Raw genomic sequence first — 9,067 nt, 5'->3', positions numbered from 1 at the left:
CCTTCATACTACAGACAGCTATGACACACACACACACACAAATAGAGATACGATGATGAGGTGGGGCTGATGCCGGCCAGCAGGCTGGGCGCTGCCCCAGTGCCACTTGTACGTGATGAGAGATGATGATGGATATGATAAAGGTCCGGTAATCAAAGCAGGGTGGAGAGGCCTGTTGATGACAAGAAGTCCCAGAGGTGACGCAGACCTTGGCGTGTATGAGCTGGACTGGACCATGGGCCCAGCACCTTGCCTATGGTAAAGGGGCGATGATCGATTGCATGCAGTTCGTGCTGCAATATCGCACGCTCCCGCTGGTAGTCCGGGCAGTCCATAAGTAGGTGGTGCAGGTCTGCACGCACACTGCATGCTGCACAAAGGTCCGAGGGCGCACGGCCAAGACGCTGCCTCATAACTGGTGTAAATGCAACATTCAGCCGCATGCGGTGAAGCAGGGATGCGTAGTGTCGCGGAAGGCGATGAGGAAGCGACAGTGAAAGAGAAGGATCCACTGCGTGGAGCAGAGAGTAGGGTGTAATGTCATGCAGCCACTGTGATCTTGTCTTGTCTGCAGAGAGAGCACGGACGAGGGCCTGACGATCACCTTTGGGCAAGATGATAGAGTGGGCTGAAGCTATATGATGACCCCGCAGGGCCGCCCGGTCGGCCTCTTCATTGCCGGGTACGCCGACATGACCAGGTACCCACTGTAATACTACGCAGTGGCCTAGGTCTAGCAGCTCCTTGTAAGTTTCAAGCACGTCAGCAACAATGGACACGAGAGGACCTCGAATGCCCATTGTTGCGAGGCATTGGATAGCAGCTTTCGAGTCTGTGTAGAAGACCCATGGCCGAGCTGAACACTGCAGGATCTTGCGCATGGCAAAGAGCAAAGCATGTAGCTCAGCACATGTTGACGAAGTCAGATGCGAGAGACGGAAGATACCAGTTATGTCTTCGGACGGAATAATATAGGCGCATGCAGAGCTGGATTTTGTGGACGAGCCATCCGTAAAAACCGGAGTAAAGCCTGCATACAGCTATGCGACAGCTATGCGACAGCTATGAACAAGCAACAGTGGTCGGCGAAACTGAGTTGTATTCATGCTTATCTGCGGCATACGGATCAATTAGAGCTTCTTGTTTAGCCAACGTGCTTTTAACGGAGTCAGCCATGATGGAAAAGCAACGGCGACAGCAGAGCAGTGATGCCAGTGATGCGCTTGCGCGGTGCGCCTTCGCTCATGGGGCAGCTACGTAGCCGGAGATAACCGTTACCGCGTGGAGTTTGGCTGGTTGAGGCTCGTGCACTTGACGTCACACGCCTTTGAGCCACGTGACTCGGGAAAACATGTGGATGCGTCACATGCGTCCTACTGCGGGCCGAATGAACAGCATTTGTTTTTCCAATATCACGCATACCGCAACAACTCACGACATGCCCTCCTACTGTAACTCCGGTGCGGCAATATGTTTTCCCGAGTCACATGACTAAACGTGACGTCACTGCACAAGCCTCCCTCTTTTCGGTTTGCCGTGCTTCGTTGTCATGACAACCGTGCCGCGCCGCATAACGGATGAAAATGCAACAGTGTGAACGAAGCATAAGAGCGGACGCCAACACCTAAGAAAGGTTGCGCGTGCGTTGTCGGTGAGCAAAGCATTTAGTTGTATAGCATGCCGTTGTGAAGACTTTTTCGGCCAGAAAACCCGCTCTGAATGTAGCTCCAATAACATGTCAGTGTACAGTTTTGGATAACGTTCATGTGCTCAGAAGGGAAGACGTCCGGCATTGCGAGGAGGCAAACGGGGGGCAGGGCGTCTATTCGCGATTCCAATGAGCTACAGGTGGCGCCCCAAGCTTCCAAGATGGCGGACGTATGGAGGTCTGCCGAGCAATGCAAGCGTAGGGAATGTGGTGTCGACCGAATTATGTTCATCTGTTTCAGTTTTTAATACCCCCAAATTTACATGTTTTATGAAAACAGAATTAATTTTGGCTGCTGGTCATCTCATACTGTGCAGTAGTTCAGCTCAGACAAGTAGACAAAAAGTTTCCATCGTCGGAGTTTGTTTACACACGTCGGGAGTCGAGCAAACAAAGGAGGCATTTTAGAATCTAATAAGGCAAGGGATTAGTTGCTGGGAAGACTGATACAGTATGTGTTTTGGAATGTAGTCTGCAAGCAATAGATGAGTTTCGCTCTGATAGTCCCGTAGTATTTACACGTTAGCGTTGAACAATAGCTCCGTTATGTTTCTAGGACTTAGATACTTTTTGTCGGAACTTTGAGACACAAGCAATCATAAAAAAATTGTAATGCACAAGTTAACGTTCACATGGACATTTGCAAGCGCTCAAGATAACACTTCTTTGTTTGGTGTGGTGATCACATAACGTGCTCATATGACATTAGCTCTGACGCTGGTGTTTGCAGAACTCTGTGAATGTATGTCAGAGGTATACGTGGATGCTACATATTTTGAAAACCCTTCGCCCACACGCGTATATCTGACACCCTGTCTTGCCTTAACACCATACATGCGTATATATCATCGTATAACATCCTGGTCGTTCGAACCTAAATTTTGTAGCGTATATATATATATATATATATACTTTCAGAGTTTTCAATATCAAGCCTTAAGGCCGAGGCACATGTACGACGAAATGTGCGACCCGTCGTGCGACGCGTCGCAGCGCAAAGCATCGTGGGACTGATTTTGGAGAAATAGGTCGCCGCAGCAGCGCTCTGCGACAAGTCGCAGCGCGACAAAACTGCTCAGATATCTCCGCTCCCGTCGGCGGGTTGTCGTGCGGATGTAGTGACGTCATGAGCCAAGCAGCCAATGATGCTGCCTCTCCGGTAGATGCGATGGATCCGAGAAAAAATGGCGGACAGTGTGTTCTGAATGCAAACAGTGGCTGATTTCGTCGTGTTGCGCCTTGAAAGACACGTGAAATAAGGAATGAATTGTTCTCGTTTACCGTGAGCACATTTCGTTATGTTAAATAAAGTGTAAGCGAGTGTATCTCTGGCCGCGCTGTTCTAGCTGCACCAGCAACACGGCGATTCAGAGCGACATGCCGTAAGGATGTCGCCGCCCATGTGTCTGCTGATGCAGCACGCGACAACTCGTGACACGAAACTGTCCGACTCGTCGCACGACGGGTCGTGTATTTTGTCGTACATGTGTTTTGCCCTTTAGCCACGTCTCAGTAACAGCAACTACGTCGGGGTCGTGTTTCAGAATGACACTTTCCAGAGGCTCGGTTTTATTTACAATACTATGAGCGTTGACAAACACTGATCACGGTAAATCCTATCTACCTGTTGACATCATGGGGTAGCAACAGCGTGACCAGAAGATGGCTCGGTACACCCTGACCTTGACCTTGTGACTATACGTACCTCCATTAAGTTGCTGAGCTGTTTTCAGAGCCGTCCTCTACTCCAAGTTTCAACACTCCAAACATACAACAGTCCATTTGGGAGCGACTTGTCGCGTATCAGTTTGGGTTTAAGCCCTGTTTTCCGCTAGTCTAGTGTGCTGTTCCAGAAGTTTTTACGAATCTTACGAACACCAAGCGAAATATCTTTGCTGATCGAAATGCTTGTGCTTTTCAGCACCCAACAGCATTTGAGAATTTCCGCCTTATCAGAAAAGTTAAAAATCCCCATGATATCAGTAAGAGTTCTATTTGATACTTTGCGACCTAATCTGTGAATTCGCTCAATATCATTTTCTTTTTTTCTGCACACCCCAAGTGTCACTGAAGACATCATTTAGAGCCTTATCACGAATGCAGACACCGATTTCATTTCATTTTGCGATTCCTCGATGCCATAAACAATTAGGGGCCTCTTCGCAAGATTATGAATCCTGCTGGATTTTTGCACGGTATTTGCCCACTACGGCATCTTCGGCCTCGTTTCAGGGGATTCCATCCTAGTGCTAAGATCTTCGATAGTATTTTTTTTTTTTCAAATTTTTTCTGGTCCATTTTGACCTCCGCGGTCACTTCGGCGTCAGGGTTTTGATTATCCAAAATTTGTTTCAGCATCGCATCATTGTACGCCCAGGGTTTTGCTCAACATCTCTAGCAATGTACAGCATCAACATTCTACCATAGCAGTTAGAGAGCAAAAGACATGTAGTATATGGGCACCATGACAATGCAACGGTTGCCGCCCCTAAACGAAGAAAAAGAGCATTTCGGTCTCACCTGACCAAAGAAACATAGTGGGTTATGCATGTGCATTTTTTTGACAAACTGCCTACCACTCTAGCGGCTGCCCGATGAGCTGAGGATTTATGGGATTCCTCTTCTGAGGTGTCAACTCTGATAATGTGAACGGCTTGGAGACACACTGGCGTCGTTGATTACAGAATCCCGTGTGCTGATAAGTAAACGCTGATAAATTACGATGGAGCAAAGCCGCCGGGAGACAGGTATGCAAAATCCTGAACAAAGGAACGTAGTAGGTTTGTGCATGCTTGACAAACTGCCTGTCTGTACGCTTATAGCTGTTAGGATAGAGCCCTGTGAGCAATGTAATCTTCAAATCGGGCTTTGTGGATGGGGCATAGCCTTCTGGAAAACTGTGACCCTCACGTTTCTTATTTCACTTGGAAGACTCGGCACCGCATCTACCAGAGCCTATCCATGAGCTTTACTTGGATGCGCTGCCTGGAAAGAAATCGTATGCGTCACTACAACTAGATGAGGAGCCGCTATTCGCATCACAATGCAGTTCGATACATGTGACGTTTCGCACAGGACAGCAGTAGCAAGACAGCAGATCATGGAAGCAGTCATAGCAGATACATAACTTAGGTCACGTCACTTAGTGACAAAATGCAAGCTTCAACCTTCAACGAGCATTAATGTGCTTCCTCGAGTTTTTAGTGCGCAATTTTCCGAACCGATAGAACCTACTTGAGCAAGCGCAGCTTGCATTCCACAAAATGTTCTTCTCGGTCTCGGAAGGACATTCAAAAAAACGGTCTCGCATATGGCCAAGCACGTAAAGGCGTCCACTACGTGTTCTCCATGCTGTGGTCAAACGCCACAGACGGACGAAGAAAAAACTGTACGGTAATCCTACTGAGTATAGGGTTGTCATCTTTCGTAGTGAAAAATACCGGCTGAGGAGAGGAGGTGGAATAGGGGAAAGGGAAGTGGGTGAGAGGTGGACGAGCACAGAGAGAGAGAGAAAAAGAGCGCGCGTGCTCGCTCAAGATAATACGAGGAAACATGTGTTCCTGTGTGTGGCTGGATCATTGATGCTAAAAGTTACTATAAACAGGCGTGAACGCTACACTGGATCGTATTGGAGCAACCGGATTGGACTTCCACTTACTTTGAAAAACGCATCGACGCAGACAAACCCTTCTTTGCTGCCAGGGATCTTGGTGGTTGTATACGGCCTAAGTTCTAGCTGGCTCGACACAACGACTAACAGCTTTGCACAACCACTGCTCTTGTCCCCTCTGAACACAAGACTTAATGAATAACAATGATAATAACAACAACAATGAATAATAGTTACAATGGGTAACTAAGCAAACGACCGGTGACTGCGGAGTTGAGTCTGTGCTCCAGATCTATTCAAGCTGTAGTGGAATGTTGAAGGAAAAACCCCGTATAAGCCCTTATGAAAGGCCTTGAGCCACAAATACCGGCAAAAGGCTGCCGGTATCACGTTCCTACCGGCAACCGGCAGAGCGGGCAAATAACCGGCCGTGCCAGTATAATACCGCCCTGGTAGCAACCATATCTGAGTGGTCTCCTTATATCCCTCAGAGACAAAATGGACAAGAAGGTTAGCACTGGTCCCTGACCCATGCAGCAAGTCACCACCGCGCAATACCAGATTCCAAGTGCATAGAGGTGAGTGACCTGAAAGCTATTTTTGACACCCCTCTACAAGGAAACAGCCAGGAACTGAAGTCACCTTCGAGGTCAGGACGCGCTGTATCAGGGAACAGATAACAAGACCTCGTCAGATACGTGGAAAGACCACAGTAACGGAAGGCTCCCATAAAAGAACACAGTGACGAAAGGAAACTGAAGAAAGGAGCGGATTTCCCTGGAACAAGCGGGAGGGGGGGGGGGGGGGCAAATGCAGCGAAAAGAAGGAGATAAAAGTTGGCGGCAGCACGCCGACAAGTGACAAAATAAGTAGTACTGAGTAGAAAAGTAACCAAAACCGTTCACGAGATAGACTACAAAATACTTCTGATGGATAAATAAGGTACTAACCCCCTTTGACTTGCAGATGGCATGGAAGAGCGCCAATGCATTTCAGAAACCCTGCTCGGTTTGAAGGGTTCTTACGCTCGACTTGACACGTGTGGTGAAAATGTCGAGTCAGCGCTCGGACTGCCTTGAACCCGACTTGGATAACGCTCCAGTACGGCAGCTTCGGGAAGTCACATGACACATAGAATCTTGCCTTGGCTTGGCTTTACATGAGCGGATGCGTCAGCCTTGGTGCCAGATGACAGGCGTTGCACATATTATAAGCGCTGACGCTAAGAAATGTCGCGTTTTCATACTGCATCTAAAATTTTAAATGCAAACTTGAGCGAAAATCTCACTCCCAGACGCAGTTAAAGTTGGCGTGTTGCGTATTGACGAAGTAAGCCAGCGGAAGGGTCATGAGTCACGCAAACCGTCTCGAGCGAAGAATGGCTTTGGCGCAGACTTGCACAAGTCAAGATGCGGTTTCAAGTCGAGTCACATCTACGAATTTGAATTCGGGGTTAAGAATAAATACCAAAAGAAAAGTACTCAAGATAAGTTTCTAATTATACTATTTAAAATACGTACTACACGGTGTATGCACGGTAATTCAGTTCACGCTACAGCGAGAAAGAAGAAAAAAAAAAAAAAGCTGAATGCTGAGATGGAAATCCGTCGATATGTTCGTTTCGACGTTCCTCTTATTCATGGAGAGGCAAGGAACATATGGCAGCTGGCAATGAACGACGTCTCAAAGTCTTGTTTTTGCTCTTAACGGCTGGCGTGAGTCACGCAATCGTATATCCAGGCTCACCCTATTCCGGAGAGAAACAGACTCAGGAGCACAAATTGAACAGAAGACAGAAATAAATATGGAACAGCTTTTCCTATCACACCATGCATATCTGATTGACAAGCCTGTGAGATAAGAAGGATATCCCTCATTTCCTATCGTTTTTCTCCATCCTCTCCGTTTCGTTATTCGTCTTCGCCATGTTGTATTATTCAACGCGATTTAGCCGAGGTGAGCTCCAAATAGAGATACTTGAATTCCGTTGTGTTGTTCGGAATCGTATTATCTCGGAATTCCGTAGACAGACATCCGCTTCCTTTAGCTTTTCCTACAGAAGTTGCAGTTTCCCATAAATATTCTCGCATGCACCATCAATGGGAAAATATCCTGAAAGATAATTCAACGTTGTCGTCTTCATGCGAAACCTAGTTCCTAGAGGACGGAACTTCTCATGCATCTTCCTTTTATCGTAAGAGAAATTTTGTACGGTCTCGACTGTCAGAGTATAGGTACCGTGCACTAGTTGGAGGACGCTGCGGTCGCTTGATCGACAGCGACACCCGTGGCGATTTCGTACGTAACAGCGTGGTACTGATGACGTGCATCCACGCCTTCGCGTGTGGAGTTTTTGGTGCGTATGGGTACGTCTTGCAATTAATTTTATATGTCGACTTTGACCATATTACCCCTTGAGACCACTTCTGTGGAAATGGTCTCCTATAAACAACTCCTAGACATAACACCTCTGAGGTAGATGTGCCGTGACAGCTTCGTATTGCCGTTTCTAGTTGAAGCTACTGTTCTTTTAATTCGTGTGACATTGCATCGCACATTAGTGGAAGCGTTTCGCCCAACCGCCAGGGTTGCCAGATTTGGCTAAAAGCAGCCAAATAGGCGATTTCAGATATTGCCCTTGTGCTCCGCACGGGGGCCCTCCGTCGCCCAAGTCACGCGCATCGTGCAATGCGTCGTGGGAAATGGTTTACATTCGTGCTCGTCTGCCTGTTGCTCGAAGGTGTGGGATGTGCAGGAGAGAGAAAACCGAAACCGTTTGCGCTCTTCTTCTTCTCTCTGACTTATGAAAACTAAATCCCAAGGTGCAGCGGGGCTTTCGCAACACGGCGCACTCTGGTGGGCCGTCCGTGCAATTTCTGAAATCGTCTATTTGTCTACTTTCGGTTTCAACTGGCGCCTTATTATCACAAGTTGACTGTTCGTCTATTTCGGCTGGGGCGCGGACAATTCCTCACTCGACAGCTGACAGATGACTTCAGAAAATCCCAAAGACCCTAGCGAAGCTTTGAACTATCGGAACTTGCTAATAAAGGAGGAGAAGGTCTACAAATAGTTTCGATTTCTCTCTGGCCATTGTCCACGAGGTTCAGGGAAGCGAAAACGGAACGTCGTCTGTTCTCCCTTCTTCATGACAGTAATCTCCTAGGACGTATCGCGTGCGCAAGAAGCACTGGGATTTCCTGAAATCGTCTATTGCTCATTCCACTGGCAACGCGCACTCCCACCTACATTCACACACACACACACATTTCTCTATCGCCATTAAAGGGAATAATCGGCTACTGCGTAAATTTACTGCAAGTATTCTATTGCATCCATGGGGCAATCTCCTTCTAAACCAAACACAGAAGGACAGAAACATGATCCCACTGTCTCTAATCTGCACAAGAGGGGTGTATGCTGAAATGAAACCTTGAAATTAAAACATTAAAATTCCACCCGTCGAAATGAGTCTGCTGAAATAAGTCATATAAGAAACCACGTCAAATAATCCAATATTGTCAAAATAGATCATAGTTAGGCCTAGGATGGTTCTCTCTCTCTCTGCGCTACGTTAGTTTATGGGCGCCCTGCACTCAGTAGAACTTGCACATGGAGCAGAACTCAGTGATCTCCGTGCGGGTCCCCGATATAACATTGGTCCCGGTGACTCTTGACCAGGTTTGCGGAGCTGCCACCCCGGGGTTGGAATGATTCCGGAATCATTCCACATTTATCAGAGCCCGGAA

General features: G+C 47.5%; 1 protein-coding gene across 1 annotated transcript in view; it reads right to left on the bottom strand.

Annotated features, from left to right (window-relative positions):
• The window catches only part of LOC135375471 (endothelin-converting enzyme 2-like), a 180,373-nt gene that overhangs the window by 100,735 nt on the left and 70,571 nt on the right, over nucleotides 1–9,067 (bottom strand). The gene's annotated exons all lie outside the window — the stretch shown is intronic.

The sequence above is a fragment of the Ornithodoros turicata genome, unplaced genomic scaffold (genome assembly GCF_037126465.1).
Source record: "Ornithodoros turicata isolate Travis unplaced genomic scaffold, ASM3712646v1 ctg00000864.1, whole genome shotgun sequence".
Classification (NCBI taxonomy): domain Eukaryota; kingdom Metazoa; phylum Arthropoda; class Arachnida; order Ixodida; family Argasidae; genus Ornithodoros; species Ornithodoros turicata.
Note: the sequence above shows the minus strand (reverse complement) of the source record. Positions and strands in the feature narration are given on the sequence as shown.